Genomic DNA, 26,635 nt, shown 5'->3' on the forward strand with positions numbered 1-26,635 from the left:
CCTAGCCACCACTGCCGCCGCCGCCTCCTCCTCCTCCTTTTCCTGCTCTTCCTCTTCCTCTTCTTCTTCTCCTCCTCCTCCTTCTTCTTCTTCTTCTCCTCCTCCTCCTCCTCCTTCTTCTCCTCCTCCTCCTCTTCTTCTTCCTTCTCCTCTTCCTCTTCTTCTTCTTCCTCTTCTTTGGAAAAGGAGTGGAATTTATAGTTCTGCTGCTAAGACATTACTTTTATTCTTTGTTAACTTCCCATTTTGAAAAATAATCACTTCTTCCTAAAAACCCTTCAGAGCACCACACCCAAAGGCAATCAAAGAAAAATTCCAACCATTCAAGGGGACAGAAATAAGAATGAGCAGCTCATAGCAAACCAGAGGGGTGGCTACATGTGGTGGAACATGTTGGGGGAAAGCAGAATGCCCTTTAAACCTGACTTTATAATAATTCTATCATTCACATTTTTAAAATTAAACAACTTCCAGGAACAGAAACCTAGAAAATCCTGCAGTTCACAGTCATAGGCCTGACCCATGGAATTGCTATCGTGGGCAAATCTACATGCATCCAAAATTATATAGAAAGAAAACATGGCTGGCAAAAACAAAACAAACAAACAAAAACCCTAAGTAAAAACAAACAATCCTCTATAAGCTAAACATTTTACCATGTCTGAGTTACAAAAAAAGTGGAGGCTGTCATTATAGTTCTGCTTTGTAATACTCAAAGGTTACATAAATTATGGGTAAGCCAACTGTTTAAAAAAATTCTCTATAAAGTTGTCGTTTCAGATTAGGTTCAACCATAGTAACCCCATCTTCTGATTACCTTCATTAAATCCTAAATGAGATCCCACCTTTCACTCACAGCTCACATGCCACCTGTTCTGTTAATTACAGATACCCGAATCAAGCCTAAACCAATGGGATTCTGAGACCCAACAAGGACAGAGTAGATAAAAGACCTACTACCCACCTCACAGATGAGGCCACTTTGCGTATGCATTCTGGGATGAGAGTGCTACATTTTAAACATTATTAGTCATAATTAGGAGTGCCTTTTTATTTTTAAAATATGTTAATGTGAGGTTTATAACATATAACATTGTGCATCTTTTTTTCACTTAACGTGATGTAACTTGCAAATATCTCCATATTACATGGCCGTCATAACCCATCATTTAAATAGCTGTATGATACCTCACACAATGCGTACACCATCATCTATTTCTTCCATCATTGGAGATCTGGAATGAGAAAGTTACTTTACAAAATCCCAAGGTGAAATATTTCTCTGGAAAAGTTTAATGATTCAGGCCCAGGGTTTAGGCTTTTTGACAACGTATAAAGACAGATGTTTCCCATTGAGAAAGGAAATGTACCATTCAGAGTTTGGCTTCTTGTTGCTCTTCTTGTTTTTTTTTTTTTTTTTTTTTGTGAGACGGAGTCTCGCTCTGTCGCCCAGGCTGGAGTGCAGTGGCCAGATCTCAGCTCACTGCAAGCTCCACCTCCCGGGTTTACGACATTCTCCTGCCTCAGCCTCCCGAGTAGCTGGGACTACAGGCGCCCGCCACCTCGCCCGGCTAAGTTTTCGTATTTTTTAGTAGAGACGGGGTTTCACCGTGTCAGCCAGGATGGTCTCGATCTCCTGACTTCGTGATCCGCCCGTCTCAGCCTCCCAAAGTGCTGGGATTACAGGCTTGAGCCACCGCGCCCGGCACTTGTTTTTGTTTTTAGCACAACTAACCAACTTTCTGTTCTTCTGTTCATATAAAGTAGTTACTTATAAAGTATAGTTACTTAGTTATATAAGCAGCTACTTTATATAAAGATGCCAGGGATTGAGTACCACTTCAGAAAGGAGTGGGGAATAATAAAACCGATGGACCCAGTCAAGCATACTTTTCCTGTTACTAGTTGTTGCACATTTTGATTCCTAACTCATAGTAAGAATGTTTTTTGGCCCTAGGAGCCAGCTGGAGAGATTGAGGACATTTGGGATAAAAGTGGAAGGCTCTCACCAGAGACCTCTAGGCCTCCTCTTTCCAAAACAACAATAAATGAGGATTATTCTCAATCATATGTGATTTATGTGAAGTTTGGCAATTTCTGGGACAAAATGAATAAAAAAAAAAAGATGTGCAGCCATATGAAATACCTCTGGTTAGGCTTTTTTGAGAATGACTAAATTCAAGATACAGATGTGAGTATGTGTGACTGTGTGTGCACGACAGAGACGGAGGGGAAAAAAGAAGGAGACAGGAAAAGAAAGAGTGGAGGGCAGGGGAAGAAAGAAGGAGACAGGAAGAGAAAGAGTGGAGGAGAGAGGAAGAAAGACAGAGAGAAAGAGAGAGACATACAGAGGTAGAAAGAGAGACAGGAAAACAGAAAGAAAGAGAGAACACAGTATGGTGTGTTCTGTAGTTCCATGCAAGGGAGGAGGTGCTGGCAGTGAGAGCCACCTGCTCTGTCAAGGAGTATTTCACCACTGACATCATTGTAAAAGTCAGTTGTGTTACTACTTTCACCTTCTCTGTAGACAACACACCCACTGTGGCTTTCATTTAGGACAGACCACTTCCATTTATCCAGCTCTAGTATGCCACTGGCTTCCACATATAGTACCCGATCCCTACAAAACAAAATCAGCTGGGGTAATTGTTGCTAACATCATTGTAAGAATGAGGAACATGAGACAGAATTTAAATAACTTGCCCTTAGCCATACAAAAATGAGAGGTCAAGTCAGGATTTGAACTCAGAACATACTAATTCAAAAGCCTGTATTCTGCCAAATATGCTAGCTCCATAGAGATGGCAATAGAGCTTTTATTCAAAGAGAAAAAGAGGAGAAGCAAGAAGAATCAGAGGTTATATATATAGAGAAAACTACAGAGTGGTTGCTTTTACATTGTTTGTTCTGAGATCTTTCCCTTCTTATCTCATTATGCATTGATTTTGTACTATGTTATTTTGGCTACCATCTGTTATGAGCTGAGTGGTGTCTGCCCAAAATTCCTATGCTGAAGTCCTAACCCCCAGTACCTCAGAGTGTAACTGTATTTGGAGATAAGGCCTTTAAAGAGGTAATTAAGGTAAAATGAGGCCATATGGCTGGGCCCTAATCCAGTATGACTGATGTTTCCATAAGAAGAGGAAATTTGGACACAGAAAGCGCAGAAGGAGGACCATGTGAGGACACAGGGAGAAGGAAGCCATCTACACGCCAAGGGGAGAGGCCTCAGAAGAAACCAGTGGTGCCAACACCTTGATCTCAAACTTCCTGCCTCCAGTACTTTGAGAAAAGTTAAATCTGTTGTTTAAGCCACCCAGTCTGTGGTATTTTGTTATTGCAGCCCTAAGAAACTAATCCACCATCATTAGACTTACACCGAGGCTACACTTCTTGGGGTCTGCCCCACACTGAGACCCTTCAAAGCCACTCACCCAAGGTAACCCATTAGTTGTTTGTTTGTTTATTTTTTGAGACAGAGTTTCGCTCTTGTTGCCCAGGCTGGAGTGCAATGGCATCATCTTGGCTCAATGCAAACTCTGCCTCCCGGGTTCAAGCGATTCTCCTGCCTCAGCCTCCTGACTAGCTGGGATTACAGGAATGCACCATCACACCTGGCTAATTTTTGTATTTTTAGAAGAGATGGGATTTCACCATGTTGGCCCGGCTGTCTCAAACTCCTGACCTCAGGTGATCTGTCCACCTTGGCCTCCCAAAGTGCTGGGATTACAGGCGTGAGCCACCTCGCCCAGCCTAGCTGTTCTTTTAGTGTCACAAGAGCAGGTCAACAGGGCCAAGCCCAGGATGTTGTTATCTGTGTCCAAGGCAGACATGGAGCTGGCCCCAAATCAACATTCCTATAAGGGCTCCACCCTACCTTTCTCTTTTGTCTTTGTCAAGTGGATATTCCCATAAATTTGTAGTAAAACATACACTGGCTGCCGTTGGCAAAGATGAGCTCTCAGTTTGGGAGCCACTGAATCAGGTCCTTAACCAAACATGAAATGACAGAACTGTTTCCAGCGGAGGATTAATTGAGCCAACTCAAGGCAAACACAACGTATTTTGGCATTGCTTTTGACAGATGGAAATAAAACAAACATTAGCAACCGGATTGCAGCTAACAATATGCAAAATTAAAGAAGGTACCTTTTTAACTTTGTCTGGGAGCCCACTGGCTTTTCTTATAAAATCTGCAGCAGGAAAAAAAGACAGAGCTGTTAATCTCGTTATGCAACCAGTTAGCACATGCAAACAAGGGGAATTAAAAGTCTTTGCATTCAGGGGAGGAAACAGATATTTGACACATATATTTATTAAGGAGACTGGACTGGAAAATAGCACTGCTGTATTAATCAGAAATGGTGTAGAAAATACTTAAATAATACAACAGAATGTGCACAGACAGCATAAGCTGCTTACGAATGGAAGCGTAAGGTCTGAGTATTTTTATTTAAAGGTTAAATTTTCAATTAATTTTTTTTCAGCTTGTTGCCATCCTTTCAAAGCATCACTGTTAATTGCTATAAAACAACGTCTGCCCCTGTTTGAATTCTGGACATGAAGACCTGAAGCTGTCAGCCATCTAATGGACATCAGGGTATTGAAGCAGAAATCAAAATTACTGTGTAAAAGCTGAACCGAAATGTCAGACTCTGAGAAGCCAGCGGATCAGTTAAAAGTCCCTTTTTTCATGTGTTGAGTGTCTTAATCTGGATGTGCCGCTGTAACAAAATACCGAAGACTGGATAATTTATAATAATTTAAATGGATTTATTTCTAATACGATAATAATAGAATAATAGAAATGTCTTGTTTATTTCTACGACTAAGTTGAAGATCAAGGTTCTGGCAGGTTCCAGGTCTGGTGAGGGCCAGGACTCTGCTTCCAAGATGGGGCCTTGAGCACCATGTCCTCGTGTGACAGAAGAAACAGAAGAGGACGAACCCACTCCTTCAGTCTCCTTTATAAGGGCCCTAATCCTATCTCGGAGTTCTGCTCTCATGATTTCACTGCCTCCTGAAGGCCCCCCTCTTAATGCTACCACGCTGGCAGTTGAGTTTCAACATATAAAATTTGGGGGACACAATCAGGCCATAGCGCTCAGTTTCTCAGAAGTTACATTTATAAGTTCCAGCCCATCATGGAAAAGTGCACATAGATATATTCTATTATTAGAATTTCCAGATAACCCAACTTCAGGGGGTTTGTGGCAGGCCAACCTCTATGTGCGTACTTACTCAGTGGATCGGCAGAGGTGAAGAAACCCACCACCTCATTTACAGTGGAACTGTATACCTGGGAAACCATGTCCCTGGCTGTAAGTGAGCTCATCAACTTCTGCTGGGTTAACTGGCATTTCAGGACTCCCTCTTCTCTGCTAACATCCTCATTGTCTGGGATTATAGGAAACGAAATTGAGAAAGCAATTGTGTCACTAAGAATTGGGACTGGAAATAGGGTTAAGTCTTGAGTGGAGGATAGGATTTTATAAAATAGTCACTATTTGAGTGATGAGTACTTAAAGCCCAAACTCCACCATTGTGCCATATACCCATGGAACCTGCATGTGTGCTTCTGAATCTAAAATAAATTTTTTTACAAAGAGGGTTTGGGGTTTAAATACATTTACATATGTTTTGGCTGGAAGACATATGTTTCTCGAGAGTCAGAATTAAGTGTGAGGATGATTTTAAATTGAGAATAAAGGAGAATGATGGCATTGAGGATAAAATATAGCATTATGTTTAATTTAAAATAGCCTAGTATCATAGAAAGGACATGGATTTTTTTTTTGATAAGGAAAATCTACTTTTGCAATTCTGTGCCATCTCTTAATATTTATGTAACTGTGTGCCAGTCACCAAAACTCTCAGTCTCAGTTTCTTCATCTGCAAGATGGAAATAATAATTTCTACTCTGTGCTTTCTGAACATTTTTACATTTATCCAGGAAAAATAAATGAACAGATGATAAATTAGATCAGTCCCTCCCCACCTCACAGGGACATCTGGCATTGTTTGGAGATATTTGTGATTGTCACAATTTGGAGCGGGGGGAATATCGCTACCAAAATCTAGTAGATAGAGGCCCAGGATGCTGCTATATACCCTAAAATACACAGGATGGTATCCCCACCCCCAGAATTATTCAGTTCAAAATGCCAGCAGTACTGACACCTGATACTGAGAAAAACTCTAAATTAGATATAGGTAGGTAGATGATACAAGATACATACACAGCAAATGGAGAAAATGATGATTTATGTCATATATCTCCATGATATTTATGCTTCCATCATATTTATTTATTTATTTATTTATCATAGATGTTAGCTGATTGCTAAGTAGATGAGAGATCATTCTTACATGAGACACACTAGGCATCAACAAATGGAAGTGATTTTAAAATTAAACCTAAAGACAGGATTAATACCGTGAGGGTTGGGATAAAATAAAGGAAGTTGCTAAAGGTGAAATAATTATCTTAGAAGTGAAACGGTGCCAGCCATCATGCTAAGTGCATTTTAGATTGGTGTTCGTTCAAGTCTAAGACAAGGATTCGTGATAGATCTATGGTTTGGGCTAAGGTGGGGATTAAGGGTAGAGCTGTGAGACAACTCTGTCAGTAGATGTTTTTTTCCAAAGAGCAACCAAAGCCCAGCAATTGTATAGACAGATGCGAACAGCCCAGCCACCATCCAGTCCGAGTTCCTGAAGTTCAAGGAGGGGACAGAATTGATGTGACATTTACAAGTGAGGAAGGCCCACTCTACAATTGCTTTCAAATGTTTTCACAGGAACATTTTGTATAAATGGAATGATATATTATGTAGTCTTCTGCATCTGGTTTTTCTCAGTTAGCATAATGTTTTTTTGAGATTCATCCATGTTGTAACATACGTCAGTACTTCATTTCTTTATATGCCCAAATAATATTCCATTGTACAAATACACCACATTCTGTTTGCCCATTCACTTGTTGAAGGATGTTTGTGTTGTTTACCCTTTTGGCTATAATAAATAATGCTGCTATGAACTTTTATGTACAAGCATTTTGAACATATGTTTTTGTTTTTCTTTTTTAATTTTTTATTTCCATAGTGTTTTGGAGACAGGTTACATGAGTAAGTTCTTTAGTGGTGATTTGTGAGATTTTGGTGCACCCATCACCTGAGCAGTATGCACTGAACCCAATTTGTAGTCTTTTACCCCTCGCCCCCTACCACCCTTTCCCCAAAGTCCCCAAAATCCATTGTATCAGCCCGAATGTCCATCAATCCACGAGTGGATAAAGAAATTGTGGTGTATATATATATACAATGGAATAATACTCAGTCATAAAAAGGAATGAATTAATGGCATTTGCAGTAACCTCGATGGACAGAAGACTACTATTCTGTGCTAAGTAACTCAGGAATGGAAAACCAAACATTGTATGTTCTCACTCATAAGTGGGAGCTAGCTGTAAGGATGCAAAGGCATATGAACAAATGTTTTTATTTATCTTGGGTAGACACCTAGGAGTGGAATTGCTAGATCACTTGGTAAATTTGTTTCCACTGGTGGGGTCTTGACCAGTCACAGATCCAGCCTCCTTCTCAGCATTGGACAGGGTTATAATGGGATAGCAAGAACCTACCTGCTAAATATCTACATCATTTGTTCCTTGGGAGATTTCCTATGAAAACATTTGAAACTCCACCCACCTTTACATGGAGGACAGCCTTTTAGTCACTACCTGAGGTTATGATTTCAATAAGATGATCCTCTAAAATACAAAAGATGAGAAAGTATCTTGGAGAGTTGACAACATGAAAGATGATAATGTGATATTACTGCCATCATTAGGGTTATTCACTTGTCATCTGCGACTTAAAGTGATGGTGATTTCAGCTTTGCCTGGTAGGATCAGGGAGCAGCTAAGATCTAATTCAAAGAGCCCTTGACTCTGATGTTTGTTCCCATCACTCCCACTTCCTAGTTATGGGAATTTCTGCAAAGCGATTTGCCTCCCCAAGCATTAGTTGCTTCCCTTACAAAATGGGGCCATCAACATCATTTCTCAGGGTTTCCACAGGATTAAATAAATGGCAGCACATTGAATCCAGTCCCTTGGGCAGTTGGTTAGGTATTACCAAACCCTAATTTCTTTTCTTTTCTTTCTTTTCCTTTTATCTTTTTTTTTTTTTTCTTGAGACAGGATCTTGCTCTGTCACTCAGGCTGGAGTGCAGTGCTGTGATCTTGACTCACTGCAGCCTCAACTTCCCTGGGCTCAAGTGATCCTCCCTCCTCAGCCTTGTAAATAGCTGGGGCAATAGGCATGCACCACAATGCTCAGCTAATTTTGTTTATTATTTGTAGAGACAGGGTCTCACTATGTTGCACAGGCTGGTTTTGAAATCCTGGACTCAAGCAATCCTCTCACCTTGGCCTCCCCCAAGTGCTGGGATTATAGGCATGAGCCACTGCATCCAGCCTGGACCCTAATTTCAATCTAGGAAGGTTGTATATCTCAAGGGAAACCTCCAAGAACCAAAATATGCTGGAGAATAGGCTGCTTCATTTTGCTCTCTTGTTTTTTTTTTTTTTTTAATTTTACTTGGGATTTATTTGTATAGAATTTTGATATTTTTCTTTTAAATAGAAATACCAACAAAAATAATAGGACAACACATTGATATGGCCCTTTTTAAAGGTGCATTCATATTGATGATATCATTTAGTCTATTACATCTTGTGACTTTTGAGCCTCGTGGCTCACTAAAATTACCTGGGGAGCATTTAGTAACAGTCAGTGCCTGGGCCCCAACCCCAGAGGCTCTGATTCAATGGATCTTGGGAGAAGCTCAGGAGTCTGAATTCTTTTTACATCCCTGGTTATTCCTATGTAAAACCAGAACTCAGATCTGTTGCAATGGGCTGTGGAAGATGAGGCAGAGACTGCCTTCGCTAGTGTTCAGCTGGGAAGCTGGGAGAAAGGTTAAAGGACTGCTATCAGGATTTGAATCCAGGTCTCTCGACTCAGTTCAGTGCTCTGTTTCCTACACCGCATTTTCTAGGGATAAAATTGAACTAAAATGGAGGAGGTCCTGGAGAGAGAAAGGACAATGTTAAGTCCTCTTGGAAGAAATGTGCCAATGGCTGGCAATAATACATTCACCCAGAATAACTCCACAGGAGGGCCTTATCCTGCCTCGCCTTGCGTATGTTGAAACCAGGGCATGGTTTCTTATAAAAATGCTTACTGTGCAGAAGTTCAGTGAGAGGTAGGGATGCTAAGGGGATAGATAAATCTATGAGCAAGACCAGTGAGTTGGTAAAACACTCAGCTCAGCAGTTCAGAGCCAAAAACAGAAAGGCTCTGTGAGCAGGTAGGTACCTTTATTATGGTAATCAACTCTGGGCCCAAGAAACAATGAGGTCATCAGAGTTCCTGGGATGCTCCAGAAAGGTGGTAGTAGTAGGTGTCCTGGTAAGCACAGAAATCTGTGACCTAGTGTATAGCACTGAGGTGGGGCTACCAACTTCAGGCCTCTCTGCATCCAGGGCCACCAACTTCAGGCCTTTCTGCACCCAAGACTTCGTTAAGTTTTAGCCCACCAGTGAATCAATGTGAATTGATAGGGAAAATGCTGAAGTGGAAGAAATACACTAAAAAAACATAAAATTTGAGAACAAAATGGAATTCAGATTATCAAGTTAAAGCCCTCATTTTACAGATTACAGAAAATGAAGCTCAGGGTAGAGAAATGATTTGCTTCAAGGCTACAGAGCTAAGTGGAGTGGCAGATCCAGGAGCCTCCCTGCTTGGTGGTTCTTCTGCCATTAAAAACCAACGAATCAAGAAACCATGGGCAAAACACAGGCACGCCCCAGTTACTGTTAGGAGGAAACAGTCTTCGCTCTCTCTTGTGGCACCCTTCCCTCTGCCTGTGGAGTGAGCCATCACTTTGGCTTCTACTCTGTGTTAAGGGGATCAAGGGACATCATGGAAATCTGGACTCTGGCCCTGGCTTTGCAGTGTGTCTTGGGGCAAGTCACTTTACTTTTCTGGGTCTCACATCTCCATAGGCAAAATACTGAGTGTGAAAAAATAATTCTAATGATACACTACCTGGTTTACCCTCTAAACCAGGGATTGGCAAACTAAGGACCAACTCTGGCCCATCACCTGTGTTTGTAAATAAAGTTTTACTGGAACACAGCCACACCCAGTCTTTAATGTACTGTCTAGGGCTGCTTTCATGCTATAATGGCAGAGTTGGGTAGATGCAACAGAGATCACCTTATGCCCCACCAAGTTGAACATATCCACTCTCTAGACCTTTACAGAAATGTTTGCTCATCTCCATAAAAGAACATTCTATCTATTACCTCTGAGATACACACACACACACACACACACGTACACCTACCACATATTAATATATTTCCTGGACCATGTAATGTTGCTGCTTCTTTTTTTTTTTTTTTTTTTTTTTTTTTTTTTTTTTTTTTTTGAGACGGAGTCTCGCTCTGTCTCCCGGGCTGGAGTGCAGTGGCCGGATCTCAGCTCACTGCAAGCTCCGCCTCCCGGGTTCACGCCATTCTCCTGCCTCAGCCTCCCGTGTAGCTGGGACTACAGGCGCCCGCCACCTCGCCCGGCTAGTTTTTTGTATTTTTTTAGTAGAGACGCTGCTTCTGTATTTGCTTTTAGTAGGAAAATATTTCAGACACATAGCTAATGCAGAACCAAATTCAATGAATGATATTCATAGCCCTCTAGGTTTAACAGATATTATTAATATTCAGTCAGATTGTATGTTTGCAAAACACTATGCCATAGGAATCCATATTTATAAAGAATCTTGATTTCTCTTACAATAAGGAAGAAAAGACAGACATGCATACATGCATAGGCATATACGTAAATGACCTGAAAAGTTCAACACTACTGTAGCATGACTGTCCTCACTTGATTTTGGTGTTCCAGTTTCCGATTTTTCATATGAGTAGCAAGGTGTTACTTATGAGATGCATAGTCTAAATTGCAAAACATACATTTTACCAGATATTCAGAAATAAGCATGAGTTTTTAAATCAACTATGTGGTTTAATTTAAAAGTAAAAGTGTAATTTTCAGTTATGAAATTTAGTTATAATTATCTTAACTGGCAATACTTAGAGGTACTACTTAAACACTAATAAAACAGGGCAAGATTTGAAGAAAAAAAACTGAGACTGAGTTGAGTACCTTTTTCCATTTCTTTTTAACCTTAAACCACTTGGTGAAATCTCAATTTTAGGAATCAGTCTTAATTAGAATGTCCTTTAATAATCTTTACATATTTCTTTTATTAAGAAAACCAAAATGTTTTTTTTTATTTTTTATTTTTTTTATTTTATTTTTTTTTTTTTTGAGACGGAGTCTCGCGCTGTGTCACCCAGGCTGGAGTGCAGTGGCGCGATCTCGGCTCACTGCAAGCTCCGCCTCCCAGGTTCAGGCCATTCTCCTGCCTCAGCCTCCGAGTAGCTGGGACTACAGGCGCCCGCCACCACGCCCGGCTAGTTTTTTGTATTTTTAGTAGAGACGGGGTTTCACCATGTTAGCCAGGATGGTCTCGATCTCCTGACCTCGTGATCCGCCCGCCTCGGCCTCCCAAAGTGCTGGGATTACAGGCTTGAGCCACCGCGCCCGGCCAAGAAAACCAAAATGTTTAAGACTTCTCTGGTCTCCAAGATTTGTACAACTTCATTTTAAGTCAAAGCCACTATAGTCATTCAGTTCCCCCATGACCTGGTCCCTCACATGAAACCAAGAACAGATTTTTGTTTCATCTTCTTCAGCCTTGACAAGGAATAAAAGAGGAATTTCTACCTCTGTCATTCGGCTTCATCAGCATCAATATGTGCCTTCTACAACCCTGTAATATTTCTTCACTGTATGAATTATTTGCCTATTTGAGGCTTTTGTGTGTGTGTGTGTGTGTGTGTGTGTGTGCATGCATGCACACATGCACAAATATGCACACATACCTGCATTCTAATCCTCTCTCTTGCTTCTTCCAATCAGTAATTGGGCTGGTTATCAAGTGAACACAAATTGGCATCAAGAGCTCACCTTTGAAAAGTCTCCCTTTCCAATATTCCTCTGGTACAGAATTTGGAGTTAAAGATATTTTTGCTAAAGCCAGAAGACTTTTTTCCTTTAAAGACCAGGAAGTCTACTAGGCTAGCACATGGTTAAATAGTCATTGGAATAAATTCTTAAGACAGAGATATGCATTACTTTTATTACAGCTATTTTAGTTGTGCTAATGGCTCCATCGGGCAAGGAGGGGGTGCCGTGGGCTACTCAAAATCTAATGTTTCCATCTGTCTTCCAAGTTCCACCCTGAAGTGGGCATTTGTCTCACGTGTGTGTTCCTCTCTCCAGATTAAGAGGACAATATTTTTAAGCTTGGGGATTTAATGTCTTTGCTGTAGCCTTCAGAAAAACTCTCCCTAAAACCAATGACAGAGCTCCAACTGTATATTAGGCATCCCAGCCTCCACAAGGCAGGAGCCAGAAGAGTGCTGGAAACAGAACCAAGGGGGCTTTGGAATGGTTAAATAAGAAAAGATCCTTAAATATATCATAAATATCTATTACCAGGAAGATTAATAATGATAAGAGTGTCCTTTACTTAGTGCAAGACTTTTCTCTCTTGATACTTAACCTACCCACGTAGATGAGGTTAAGCTATGCACCTTAATGGGGGACTATTAAGACATCTATAATTAAAATGACTTTTCTTTGGAGTGCTCAAGGAAAATTACACTTTTTTTCCTCCTCACAATTGTGAAAACATAATAACAAAATAACTATAGCAAATTTGAAAAGATAATATCCCTATTAATTCTATGCCCCTCAAAAAGGCATAAAGCAACAGTTTCAATACAGGGCAGTCATACTTGGGAGCACAAGGACACCTGGAGAATGTATTCAAAATGCAGGTTCCCAGGCCCAACTCACATAAGGTATTTCTTGAGATTTGAGGTCAGGGTCAAAATTATACTTGTTAATAATGCCCCAGATATCTGGATGTTGTTAGAAGACAAAGCTTTGAGAAGCATCGAGATAGAATAGTCCCCCTTAACAGCAGGGCACACATTCTAAGACCCCCAGTAGATGCTTGAAACCATGGGTAGTACTGAACCATATCTACACTATGTTTTTTTTCTATACATACATGGCCTAGGAAAAAGTGTAATTTAGAAATTAGGCACAGTAAGAGATTAACACTAACTCATAATAAAATAGAACATGTATAACAATATGCCAACATCACTACTCTTGCACTTTGGGGCCAATATTAAGTAAAATAGGATTACCTGAACACAAGCACGGTAATATGGTGGCAGTTGGCCTTGTTACCTAGACAGCTCCTACGTGACTCACAGGTGGGAGGCATCTATAGCACGGATATGCTGAGCAGTGGCGTCCATAGCGTGGATGTACTAGACAAACGACTGATGCACATCCCGGGCAGGACAGAGCAGGACAGCACGAGAGCTCATCACATGACTTAGAATGCTGTGCAAATTAAAACTTATGAATTGTTCATTTCTAGAATTTTCCTAATATTTCAAGACCAAGGTTGACCATGGGTAACTGAAACCAGAGAAAGTGAAATCGAGGACAAGGGGGACTACGGTAGAATGTTCAATTCCAGTTGCTTTTCTAATGCAATACATAGCTGTCAATCTTCCAGTTCTATGCTCCAGCTTTTTGTTATCCACTACATATTCATGGACACTACATACATGGTTTTCAGCCTGGTGGAATTTAAGATATCATAATTTAAATCTTGAATCTTCTCTTAGACAAATTTATTCAGATAGATTCTCATAATACCATTGATGAGCCAAAGGGCAAGAACACATTTGTGGCTTCCACTGTGTTGCCATATTGCTTTCTCCTAGTGTTAAGAAATTTATATTTAAATCAGCAGATTAAGAGGGCCCAATATTCACCATAATGTCACCAGCGATGTGTATTTGAATATATTTTTACTTTGTTCTGCTAATTTAATCAGTGCAAAATGGTATCTCAAGGTGAATTTAATTCACACTTCTTGCATTTCTGGTAAAGATTAATATATTTCTTTGTGTTTCTTTTCTATTTAAAAGTTTCCCAGAGATACAGTTAAATTTCTGAATCTCTCTTTGAGCTTAGGGCAAGAGTTATTGCTTCTTTCTTTATTGTCCAGGCAACTGGTACCTGACAAAGACTGAAACCCAGGGATGGAGGAGAGACTGCAGCTTGATTGAGCATCCAAGGACAGAGCTCTTGGCCAAACTACCTTGTGTCTTGAGGGTCTTAAGGTAAAACTTCTAGGTGGAAGACAAGGAGGAGGAAAGCATTCCAAGTCTGGTTCCCTGGGAAATAAGATTTGCATACAGGAGATTCTTGGGGCTTCCCTCAAGATCAAGACCTGGAGGTGGTGAAGAACTCTGGAGCTGGAAAACAGAGGTGTTTAACAGTTGCCAACTCACCAATGGCCCTGGGGAACTCTATAACTGGGATGGCTCTTTATTATTGTCCTGTTTTGAGGCAAGGGCCTTTCTTCTCAACTACATGGACCAGTCATTGGAGGCGGCTGCCCCAGGGAAAGGACAGTGAGTTTAGGTGAGGCAACTATCTTCAGCTAAAAGCAAACCTTAGCAAGGCACTCAGCTGTGAACTGTCAGCTGCTAATATTATCAGCTGCTGATGGGATGAGAGCCTCAGTCCTGAAGAGTGCATCTCAGTGATACACCACGGCATTCGTTGCAGAAGGAATCTAATGTTTATTGAGGCCTCACAGTTTCGTTAAGGTATGCTCTTTTAGTTATCTACTGATGTGTAACAAACCACTCCAAAGTTGGTTTAAGACAATGACAACAACAAACATTTAAATTCTGTTCATGTTTCTAAAAACTGGGCTGGGCTCAGCCGAACAGTTCTTCTGCAGGTCTTGCTGCTGATCACTTACTGGCTGCGTTCATCTGGTGAGACAGCTGTGGGCTGGGCTTAGCTGGGACAGTGGGATGGCTGGGCTTCTGTTGTTCTCTCCAAGGAGTTTCAGGGCCTCTTTCTCTCAATATGACCTTGTCACCTACAGGCAGCCCCTTCACACCATCTCTCCTGCAAACTAACTGTTTTCCTACATGGAGAATTAGGACCAGGACCCAGCCTAATATTTAGAACAGGGTTTCTCACCTCCATGATGTTGACATTTTGGGCTGCATACTTATTTGTTGGAGGGAGGAGGTGGTAGATACCCAGGCTGTGCATTGTAGAATATTTAGCAATATTCCTGGCCTTCATTCACTGGATGCCAGTAGCACTTCCCTAATTGTGATAATAAAAGTGTGTCTCTCAACACTGCCAAATGTCCCCTTGTGGGGAAAATTATCCCCGTTGAGAATTAGGGCTTTAGAAGGACTTGCACTTTAGCACTCTTAGAAGTTCCACCACATCCTATTAACTAAAGCAAGCCATAGACACAGTCCAGTTTCAAAGCACATGAATACCAGGATGCACAATTCACTGGGGCCACCAATGTTGCAGACTACCATAGTTCTATGAGGTTAATATTTATATCCCCATATTCTAATGTCAAACTAAGGCTCGTTCTTTCAAGGCCATGCAGAAAGTCACAGGACCAAGATTCAATCCCAGGTCTGCCTGACAGCAAAGTCTATACTGCCCCTGCTACCTTGAGCCACTTACAGCAGGTTCCAAAGGGTTACTTTTAGAAATGAACTACCCTCAATCTCCTGAAAAAATGTGTTAGAGAAAAGAGAGAGGCTTTGCTCAGGCTTAGTTACGGTTAATAAAGAAAACATTAATCACTTGAAGTGCTATTTTGGAGCTCATGAAACTGAAATGAAGCGCAATATGAAATGTTCATTTATTTCTGAGGGGTTTATTTTGTTAACATTCAATCACTCAATCCTCTTTGCCTTATTTATAAAGTTTGAGGGAAAGAACACTTTTTAAAAAAATATGTAAAGTTCTGTTCTGAATGGTATAATAACAGCCTCCTTCTATTAGAGATGCAGAGGTCATAGATCATAGGTGGAACTGGGACATCGCTCCCCTGCCCACTAGGGCAGTTCTTTTAAGGGAGGTCCACACCAGTGCTATGTATTATAGCCTCCTGTAGGCTCTTATGAGACTTCAATTTCTGTTGGAGCATGAACTGCCTGGATTTAAAGCTCCTCTCCACTGCACACTGGCTATATTGCTATTGATGCGTCACTTAAATTTCTGGAGCCTCAGTGTCTTTATCTATAACTTGGGTAAAATGACTCCTACTCTGTGGGATTTGTGTTGAGGAAATGAAATAATGCATGTGCATTTGGTTCCTTCACTGTCCCATCTTGAGAAAGGCAGGATCTGCAGTAGATAATAGATACAACCAAGAGAAGGTCATGGGCCGATTAAGTCAAGTCTTCTCTTTGCCAGGCAGGACAACCAGTGTGAGAGTGAAAGGTACCAGAGGGCTGGAGCACATTCTATTACCACCGTGACTTGTGGGTCTTGGGCCACCTCCTCTCCCACACATCAAGGCAGCAGACACATAAAGAGCAAAAGTGAAGCAGAGACAGTGATCCTCCTTCATTCCACTCCCAATCTCCCAGACAGGTGATGGAAATTGGACAGAAAAGAGCAGAAAAGAGTAAAGAAGTCAATTGTCATCCACTATTTGGTATAGTCCCACTACTTCCAAAGTGTTTCTCAAAACACAGCCTGTGAGTTCTTCTCCGTGTTGTATTTATTACACATTTGTAAATAAAACTTTTTTATCTGGAATGCTCAGGAACTTGATGTCCTGATTAACCAAATGTTCTATTTAACTGGAAGGCACCAGATATTGCATAGTTTTCAACATTGAAACATGGCAACTGGTTTTTTTAGACAAAATTTTAATCAAACATAACTTAATATTTATCGGATAATTTGTAAGTCATGGTAGGTTTTTGTATTGCCTCCAAGGCACAACAAGAAGCATCCCTTTTTCAAGATTTATACAGGTGAACATGTGGATTATTAGAGGTTTCTTACTGATTTAGTAAAAATGACATGGATTTCCTTCATAGTTAAGCAGATCTAGGTTGAGTCCTAGTTTAAACATATGAGCTGCGGGCTGTTAATCTCCACAAGCCTTAGGTTTTTAATCTGTAAATTTGATACAATGGCATTGCTTTAAGGAAGTAATCAGATCATGATTATAAAGCCCTTTGCTCAATGCCTGACTCATAGTTAAGTCAACTTCGTTTTGTCCATTCTCTTCTTTCGGGTTCTACTCCAGCTACATGGAAAATAAACGTGCAGAGAAAGTGTCAGGAAACACTGCAGACCACCTAACTGTTCTCATATAGGAAATGTTGACAGGGCAAGGACATTAAGATACGATAAATTTTGCATTTCTGCAGTGCATACTACATACAGCCATTTCAGCTAATCATCATGGCCATCCTGTGGTTGTGAACACAGGCTTGGAGAGGATGGTTCAGGATGCCAGTCTTACTTGTGAGTAAAATTTTTTATGTGCATGTTTAGTAAAACAGCTGTTTGGATGAAAGATTCTTATAGTTGCAAAGTCAGAGGTGCATCGCCAGTGCTTTGGTTAAAGTTCTTGCAGTTCATCCCCAAATTGCCTTCCTGCAGCGAGTTAGGAAAAGGCATTATAAAGTTCTTGCCTGTGCCTCCTTATGTGGTCCCAGAGATACACACAGTGGCTTTTCTCTGTCATCAGTCATCCTTGGGCATCAACTGTCTGTAAGAGATTTTGCCTCAGATACAGAGCCTAATCACTGAACCAGTTTTTATTTGGCTAATTATTTCTCAATGATAGCTAAAGGCTCCATTTTATTTGCTGGCCCATTGTTTGTCTAATTATTAATGTCCCTCAAATTCAATTAGGTCAACTGATGACAGGTCTTGGCTCAGACAGGTGGACTCACCAGTGGGGATCCTCTTGCCTGTGTCTCAGCCACCTGAAGGGTTTTTCCATGACAATTTGCTCAAGCAAGATGGGGTCAGCTGTCCAGGGAGCACTCGGGAAGCAAAAGGTTGTCTTGAAGTGTGAACAGAAAAGCTCAATGGGCATCAGTGATGCAAGAAAGCTCTGGCAAAAGCAAATAGGGTCATGCCAGGCAGCACTGGGGGTAGCTCCCCCATATCCCGGAAAAGCTGCAAAGTAAAGGTTCGCAAGACATGTGGTTTAAGAGCCAAAAATGGAGAGGGCTTTTCTTTTGAAAGTCCTGCTCCAGCAGAGCCTGCTGTGTTTTCACTTGCTCTGCATGAGATGCTTCCTGTTGGGTGTACTTGCCCAGGTACCAGGATAGTGTGAGGGCTGAGGGCAGCACTGTTCCCACAGCTCTGAAAGGGAAGAGGCGAAGAGGCCAGGGGAAAACAGTCTATGTCCCGCCAGGTTAAACACAACTTCTTGCAGTCAAGCTGGACAGCAGAAAAACAGGGAGAAGTGGGATTTTCTATCTGCTGGGTTGGTCTGCAGTCCCCCACACATTCAAGATGAGGCAGTGGTGGAAGGAGGGGGCATGGACTCATCATCCAGTGTCCGTGGTTCAGTTTCACCTCTGCCTCCTATCCGTTGTGTGATCTTGGGTCCCCGTTTTATCAAAGTGAAATGGGAATAAGACTACTGACCTCGTATGGTGGCTGTGAAGATAAACGGAACAATATACAAATAGGGTACACAATGGTACTTCGTAAACTGTTCTTTCCCCTTCTCTCTAACTTCCTTCTTTTGGTTCCAAAGCCTTATCCAACTGTGAGTGACTCCTCACTAAAATACCAGCCCCCTTTCTCCCTAGAAACAGAACCCTGACTTAATTTGGAGGCTGCCATGAGCCCAGCTGAACAATGACATCCACCAGCCTGCCTTGCAGAAAGGGGCGGCCAATGAGACATAAGTAGAAGGTACTGAGTGGGGTTTGGGAGGAAGCATCTTCCGTTTCTTGCCTCCTCTTCTCCTATCCAAGAACCATGCCTAAGCTCAGATGGAGCTGGCACAAGCCTAGTGCCAGGAAGATGTTTGCTGCCTAAATAACCTGAAAAATAAAACTAGAAACAATGAACACTTATGGGCTTGAACATTGCCTGTCAATACACTAAGGCCTTTATTTGTTTTATTTAATTCAATCCTATGAAATTTTGTTTTACTAGTATTAATTTCTATTTAAAAATTAGGAACCTATGGTACAAAGTACATGAATAAATATACGTAGGCATGAGTGAATGAGTCAGTGCATGAACAACAGGGCCCATTGGAATTCAAGGAGAATTAGGGGTAAAGGGTAGGGATATTGGTTTTCTATTACTACTATGCCAAATTACGCTAAACTTGGTAGCTTCAAATAACACAAATGTATCATCTTACAGTTCAACAGGTTAGAAGCTCAACATGGGTCTCACTGGGCTAAAATCAAGGTATCAGAAGGGCTGGGTTTTTTTCTGGAGGCTATAAGGGAGAATTTGTTTCCTTGTCTTTTCCAGCTTCTAGAGGCCACCCACGTTCCATTCCTCCACTCATGACCCCTTCCTCCATCTTCACAGCAGCAAGGTCAGGTCAGGTCTTTCTCATGCTGCTTTACTACCCAGTGTCTCTGATCTCTTCCCCTTTGAAGGACCCTGAGATTACACTGGGGCCCACCCAAATAATTCGGGATAACCTCCCTTTCTTAAGGGCAGCTGATTAGCAGCCTTAATTCCATCCACAATTTTTATCTTCCTTTCGCCATGAGAGGTAAGGGATTTGCAAGTTCCAGAGATTAAGACGTGGACATCTTAGGGGGCCATTATTCCATCCACCACTGTATGTTTCTGCAGAAGCTTCTTTGTTATTTATAAAAACATTTTTACAACAGGAGCAGTTTCAGCATGACCCTCACTCCATGGCAGGGTGTCAGATCTCAGTTCAAAGGTTACAGGATGGTGGGATGCTGCATGCACAGGATGCTGTGGCCACAGCATCTCATGCTGTCATCCTCTCCGGAAGACTCCCAAGCATCCCTCTGGGGGAAGGAGGCAGGTAACACTGGCCAGTCATACACAGGGGCTATCTGAGGGCTCTGGAACGTTCCTTATCTTATTCATTGGCCTTTGGCCATGTGGAATTGATTTTCAGACATTTCAGAAGAAAGAGGGAGGAGAGCTTTCCTCCCTCTTGAACCAGGGCCAGTCTTCACATTCACTTTACCACTGCGGGTCTTTAATTAGACATGAAATTCAGGTTTTAAGTAGGAAACTGATGTCCTGAAAGGGAGAGCAACTAGTCCCAGGTGACCCAGCTACTAATTGACAAAGCAGAAAACTGGAGTCTGGGACTTTCTACCCCGCTGACCCTGAGCAAGTCTGACTGTGAGCCCACCAGTGCCCATGACCAGACCCCTCTCTGAATCAGCGCCTTTCATGCCAAAACAACCTCTTCATGCCCTTACAGATGTTTATATCCTTTTTCTCTATCAAAACCCATGCTGCCCCTAGGAAGTACTTCTCCTGCCTCCCTGAGGAGCCCATTTGACTTCTTGTCCTTCCTCTTGTGCAGGTCAGTCTTAGTCATTTCATGTCAACTGGTATTTCTGTTTTGTCCATGATGCGTCTCTCTCACTTGATCTTGAGCTCCCGAAGGACAATTCCATCTCAATTATCCTTTACTTTCCCATTGCCACTTCCGCTCCTTCCAGAATATCTTTCCCACTGTAGAGCAGCGCTAAATCTTTGCTACTTAGATGCTTTGAGTTGATCCTACTTTAAAAATTTGTTCCTTTTCACATTTCACCTTAGTGCAGCAGCCCCAAAGAAAATCAGCTACCTTTCCTCCAATACAGCCATGATTTTAAAAAATTATTGTCATCTTTAGGATCCACTCTGTTCCTACTCAAGTTTCTATCCAGGAATGTTTTGCAAGAAATGCCTCACTACTCTTCCATTAAAAAACAGAAGACAAATTAGTTGGTCCTTGAGCCATCACTGGTGTTTCTGCAAGGTGAACCACTCAAGGTAGCAAAAAAGCAAAGCACATTTGTGAGGCTGAAAGGTGATATCCTCCTCCCCACAAGGCTCTGCCCACTGAAAACCCAAGGAGCAGATGGAGCTTTTATGCCTAGCTGAGCATTGCTAAACACCATTGTTTGAACAGAAACAGAGGTCAAATCTTAGAGATAAACAGGTAATACAATTAATCCCTTTTCACTTCCATCTTCCTCCTGCCTAGCACACTGAAAACAAACTTTGCTCATTCTTTCCAGGGTCTTGAGTGGTGCCACGGGTTACCATGCTGCCTGTGGAGCTCTCTAGATAAAAGGCCCATGTGTCTGTTTTGTGGATGGAAAGACTGAGAACAGACAAGGCACATGTTTCCAGAGTTGCTGGGGTGGCAGGAACACCCCGTCACATCTGCATTTCTCCATTTTCAGTACAGCTAAACAAAGAGGATCAGACATCTGTGAACCGATGAGCACAGAACTAATCTAAAGGACTTTGCCCAGACCTACAATGACTTTGGGAAGCTGCACTTAGTACCTACATTATACTAGGAACCAACTGGGTACTTTCACATTTCATTTAATCTTCACAACAACTTTGTGTAGTACACATGTCACTTCATAGCTGACAAATCTCAGACTCAAGGAAATAAAACTACTTGCCCAAGGCCCCTCCATGTAAAAAGTAATAAAACAAAAAATTAAATAGTTTATTCATTCATTTTGATTCACTCTTCAACAGATATTTATTATAAAAATGACCTGGTGCCAGGCACTGTGCCCATAAACAAAGCAGGCCACTAGAAGAAGCCAGTGTTCCTGCAGGGCTGGGCTTTGATCTGAAGATAGCCTGGTGTGTCCTAACCAGACACAACATACTGCGTAGCTGGGGCTGGGTCCAAGGAGGAACCTATGCCCTGGAAAAATCTGTCTCATCTTGGCATTATTCTCTTTCCAAGGGTGAAGGTAATTACAGGATCACTAAATACAATTTTGCAACAAGACCCTTCATTTCTCCCAAACCTGACAGAAATGCCCCAGCAGAGCACACTAACTCACAGTCACTTCTTTGGCAGCAGTACTAGACCAGAGCAGGGATGGCCAAAAGTCAGTTGGGCATGTTGGGTAGACACTGGACTTACAGTATAATTCTAGGGTTCAAGTACTTACCCTGACACTCTCTGGCTTTACAGAGGTTATGTCACCTCTCAAACACTTCATTTCCATAAAGTCAAATAGTAATTCCTTTCTTGCACGCTTAGGGTGAAAACTAGAGGAAATGACATATCTGGCACAGAGCAGGTACTTTTTAAGACAAATGAGAAAAAAGATCCACCAGGCTGGCCAGACACTGTGGGAAGTTTGCAGAGACAGAAGAAAGCAGTGTGTGCACTTGGGGGAGAAACCAGGAGAGACTGGAATATGAGTAAGCCTCATGGAGGCAGGGGCAACAACTGTGTCCCCAATGCCAAAAGATAGTCTGCAACATAATAGGAATTTTCATAAGCATTTGTTGAATTCAGGAATAAATGAATATCAGTTGCTGTCATGGCTCAAGAGAGGCCAATAGTGGAGAACATGGTAGGCAAAATCTGAATCCTGTGACCATGGGTCTAGGGCCAATGCATGGATGGACAATGACAGAAAGGCCATTATCCCTTCAGATCCCATTCCTGGAGGAGGGCAGAGCCTCGACCTCAACCAGGAGAAAGCACCTAGGTTCCAGCTGTGGGTCACTTGGTTTATACCATTTGCTAGGAAGAGTGGATGGAGCTCCTGAAAGCTCCTGCCTGTCCTAGGCAAGCCCACTCAGGCTAGGACCATTTTAGACATACCCGTATTTAGAAATCTTTTCCTGGAACTTCTGGACCAGTTTTGCAAAAAGACAATGATACCCAAAGCCCCAGAATACAACTAAAAGTGTTGCACAGAGATAGATGGTGGACAAGTCATGGGTCAGCCTAGGAGAGAACTATGGTCGTTGATGTTTGGGACATTCTTTGAGGTGTTCTGGGGTTTGAAGACCAGTATCCTTTGGGAGAGAAAGGAGGAGGAATCCCCAGTGAGAGGTGAGTTTGCCCAATTCTAAACAAGATCTCCTCCTTTCCCCATATTGTGTTTTGTCCCCATGGGATGCAGCAAGCATCAGAACCACCCACACATGATTTTAGACTTAGGGAGAAACCAGGCCTGGAACACACAGTTAAAAATGCTGTCATGCTAGCCATAGCCCAAAGAACTTACACAGCAGCAAAGAGCAGGATTCTCTATGAGATCTCTTTGTCTTGAGCCCCACCTCTTCCTCCCTGCTCGCCCCTTTGAGCCTTTGCTTTTGTTATTCCTTCGTTGAGAAATGTCCTCCCCCTTTTTTGTTTTCTAAAAAATTCCTACTCACCTTTTAAAATCACTTTGTGCCATCTCCCCATGGAGCATCCTCCATCTCTCCAGGCCAATGCATAGATGGACAATGACAGAAAGGCCATTATCCCTTCAGATCCCATAAGTCCATGTCTCCCTTCTCTGTGCACCTGCAGCTGCAGGCTCTTGTCTATAAGAGGACACTCACAAACTCACACAAGGCAAATTCTTTTAGGGCATGGATGGGAATACTTAGTGCTATATGATAGGGCCCAGCTCCGTAACAAGCATATAGTAGGTACTTAATAGTTAAATGAATCTGTTGGGCAAGAACACTCCTGCATGGGAGGCAAACCCAGGGGCGAGCTCAGACCTCCTGACTTCTAGTTCAGCATCCTCACTTGTCAGTCTGGTCCAGAGCGGACCAAAAATTAAGGCCTTATTCTTTGTTTTTTTCATCAAGGTCCAATTTTTTTCCAGATATAGTCCTAAGAATCAGAATTACCAAAATATAAATAAGTAAATACAGTCAGGCATGCTCAGCTACTCAGGAGGCTGAGGTGGAAGAATTCCTTGAGCACAGAAGTTTGAGGTTACAGTGAGCTATGGTCATACCACTGCACTCCAGTCAGGGTGACAGAGTGAGACTCTGTCTCTAAATAATGATAATAATAATAATAATAATAGATAGATAGACAGACAGATACATAGATAAATTCAAAATAACAACATGACCATGTTGGGGAACAACTAACTCAGGATGGCATCCATTTTGGCCCTCAACCCCAAGAACATCCAAGCAAGGTGGGACCTTACGGGTCATCTCATCCTCCTCCTCCACTGCCTCCAAAACCCCTGGTTAAGCGGGGACAGGGAAGGGCATCCACTCAGCTGAGTTCCTCCGGGGACAGCATGCTCATGACCTGCTTCCTAAGCATCCCCTTGACTTTAGTAATAATAAGAATTATTGATGTGTTTTCAGCTCTTGTCACGTGCCTCCTGTGCCACAAATACCTACCTTAGCTCTTTGACAAAACAACTTTTGAAAGTCAGGTGTGACCATTCTCACTTTCCTAGATGTGGAAACTGAAGTCAAGAGGTGTTTATAATTTTATCTGATTGCAGAGCTCAGACAACCAGGCCACAAAATAAGGTCCCGGTAGTTCCAAAGCCGTTGTGTTTCATCGCCATGGCTCACCATGACATAAGAAATGGATATATTTAGTCTCTGCCCCTGTTTCCTGGAACACAGCTCCTAAGTTTCTTGAGATCTCCAAAGTGATAGGTGTCTTTTTATATGCCAATGACATGACAGTGGCTGGGGGCTCCTGGATAGTCTCAGGATTCTGGGCTGGTTGTCAGGGGAACCAACCAAGTCATTACACGGTTGGAATTTTCAGCTCCAGCCTCTCCCATTCAGCCTCCTGGGAGGAGAGAGAAGGAGCTAAAAATTGAGTTGATCACCAATAACCAATGATTTCATTAATCATCATGGCTCACACAGATGGTACAAACACAGGCAGAAGAGGCCAGGACAAGCTGGTTTCCCCACTGACAGCCTCTACCAAGCTCAGCAGTTGCCTGGACTGCGCAGTAACACTTATGCTGGATTCTGTGTGGCTGAGGCTGCTAGCCGACTTCCTGCACCAGCCAGGCCTGGGTAGCCTCAGACCCTCTTCTGGACAGCTCTGAGGGATGTCAGCTTGCGCCCTCCCCTGCCTTACGCTCAGGCCCAGGCTTGGTGACACATGTCCATTACCACCTGTCTCTGCCTGAGCTACCATTAGTGTCTAAAATATTGTCATGATCCAGCATAAGCCATGACAGGCTACAATTAATTAATTAATCAGTTATACTCTATCAGCAACTGCAGACCAGAAATGTTAAATAAACAAATTAAAGGCTGTGTTTCACTAAAGCTCAGCCCAATGAAATAATAATGAGGCAAAGTTAACTGCTCTGAACTGAGAAAGGAAGAGTATTATAAGGAAATATACCAGTGCAGTAATATCCTTTGTAAAATATCAGAGGGTATTTTAAATAAAATACAGAGGGTATACTGCTGCAAAAGCAGCTATGACTGTCCCATGCTCTGCTCAGGGAAGGTGGTAGGAATGCAGCAGGTGCTGCAGAAAGAGCAGGGCTCTGCAGACAAAACTGGACTTGAAGCCCAGCTTCACTGATTATCAGCAAAAATCCATCCCAGCTTTGCCACTTATCAGTAACTCCCTTCACTGCTTTGAGCCTCAGTTACCTAACTTATTAAAAGGAAGAGGAGGAGAATACTATCAGTAATTGTTTGGATTTTTTTTTTTTTTTTTTTTGCCAGAGCCCAAGGGCACTTTTTCAGACACACTATTAGGACTGGGCCAGAGTCTTTCTCAGGTTGCAACAGGGTAGTTCTGGGGCCAGACACAGTGGCTCACGCCTAATCCCAGCACTTTCGGAGACTGAGGCAGGAGGATGGCTTGAGCCCAAGAGTTCAAGACCAGCCTGGGCAACCTAGGGAGACCCCATCTCTACAAAAATAAAAAAAATTAGCCAGGCATGTTGGCCTGCACCTGTAGTCTCAGCCACTGAGGAGGATGAGGTGGGAGGGTTGTTTGAGCCCAGGAGGTCAAGGCTGCAGTGAGCTGTGATTGCACCACTGCACCCCAGCATGGGAAGCACAGTGAGACTCTGTTAAAAAAGAAAAGAAAGAAAAGAAAAGAGAGAGAAAGAGAGAAAGAGAGGGAGGAAAGGAAAGGAAAGGAAAGGAAAGGAAAGGAAAGGAAAGGAAAGGAAAGGAAAGGAAAGGAAAGGAAAGGAAACAAGCCAAGAGCTCTGGAATCTTTGAGAAAATGGGTCCATCATTATTGCAGGATCTGTGGTTACTCATCCAGGAACTGCTTGCTATCTGGGCAGTTTTCCAGCATTCTTGTTGGATGATAACGTTCTTTCCCAAGGCTTTATCCATATAGATCAGCATCTGTGGGGCCATGATAGAAGGTTAACTATTTTTCTTCTAAGGCCTTCTGTTTAGAATCTGACTGTGGCCCCCAAGGAAGGCACCCTCACTTTTACCTGGGGCAGCAGCATCTTAATTCTCTGCTAATGATACCATCATGCTGGCATCTTGTGGGATTTTTTTCCCCCTCTACATTGAAGCCTCCAGTCCCTGTTCTGGCATAAACAGACAGACAGGGATTCTGAAAGCCAAGGAGAAAAGATCCCAGAGAATGTTCTGGAAGTTGGAGAAGAGGAAGCCAGAGG

General features: G+C 42.3%; 1 long non-coding RNA gene across 2 annotated transcripts; it reads right to left on the bottom strand.

Annotated features, from left to right (window-relative positions):
- Positions 1–138: 138 nt before the first annotated feature.
- Positions 139–25,885, bottom strand: LOC103880501. Of its 2 annotated transcripts, XR_641582.4 has the most exons (4): positions 24,402–25,885; positions 5,242–5,397; positions 4,150–4,193; positions 139–175 (listed from the first exon to the last, which is right to left on the bottom strand). It is a non-coding gene; the product is annotated as an uncharacterized LOC103880501 (long non-coding RNA). The 2 variants fall into 2 exon arrangements; XR_641580.4 differs by lacking the exon at positions 24,402–25,885 and having other exon boundaries at positions 5,242–7,137.
- Positions 25,886–26,635: the final 750 nt, after the last annotated feature.

Source organism: Papio anubis, chromosome 18, assembly GCF_008728515.1.
Source record: "Papio anubis isolate 15944 chromosome 18, Panubis1.0, whole genome shotgun sequence".
NCBI lineage: Eukaryota > Metazoa > Chordata > Mammalia > Primates > Cercopithecidae > Papio > Papio anubis.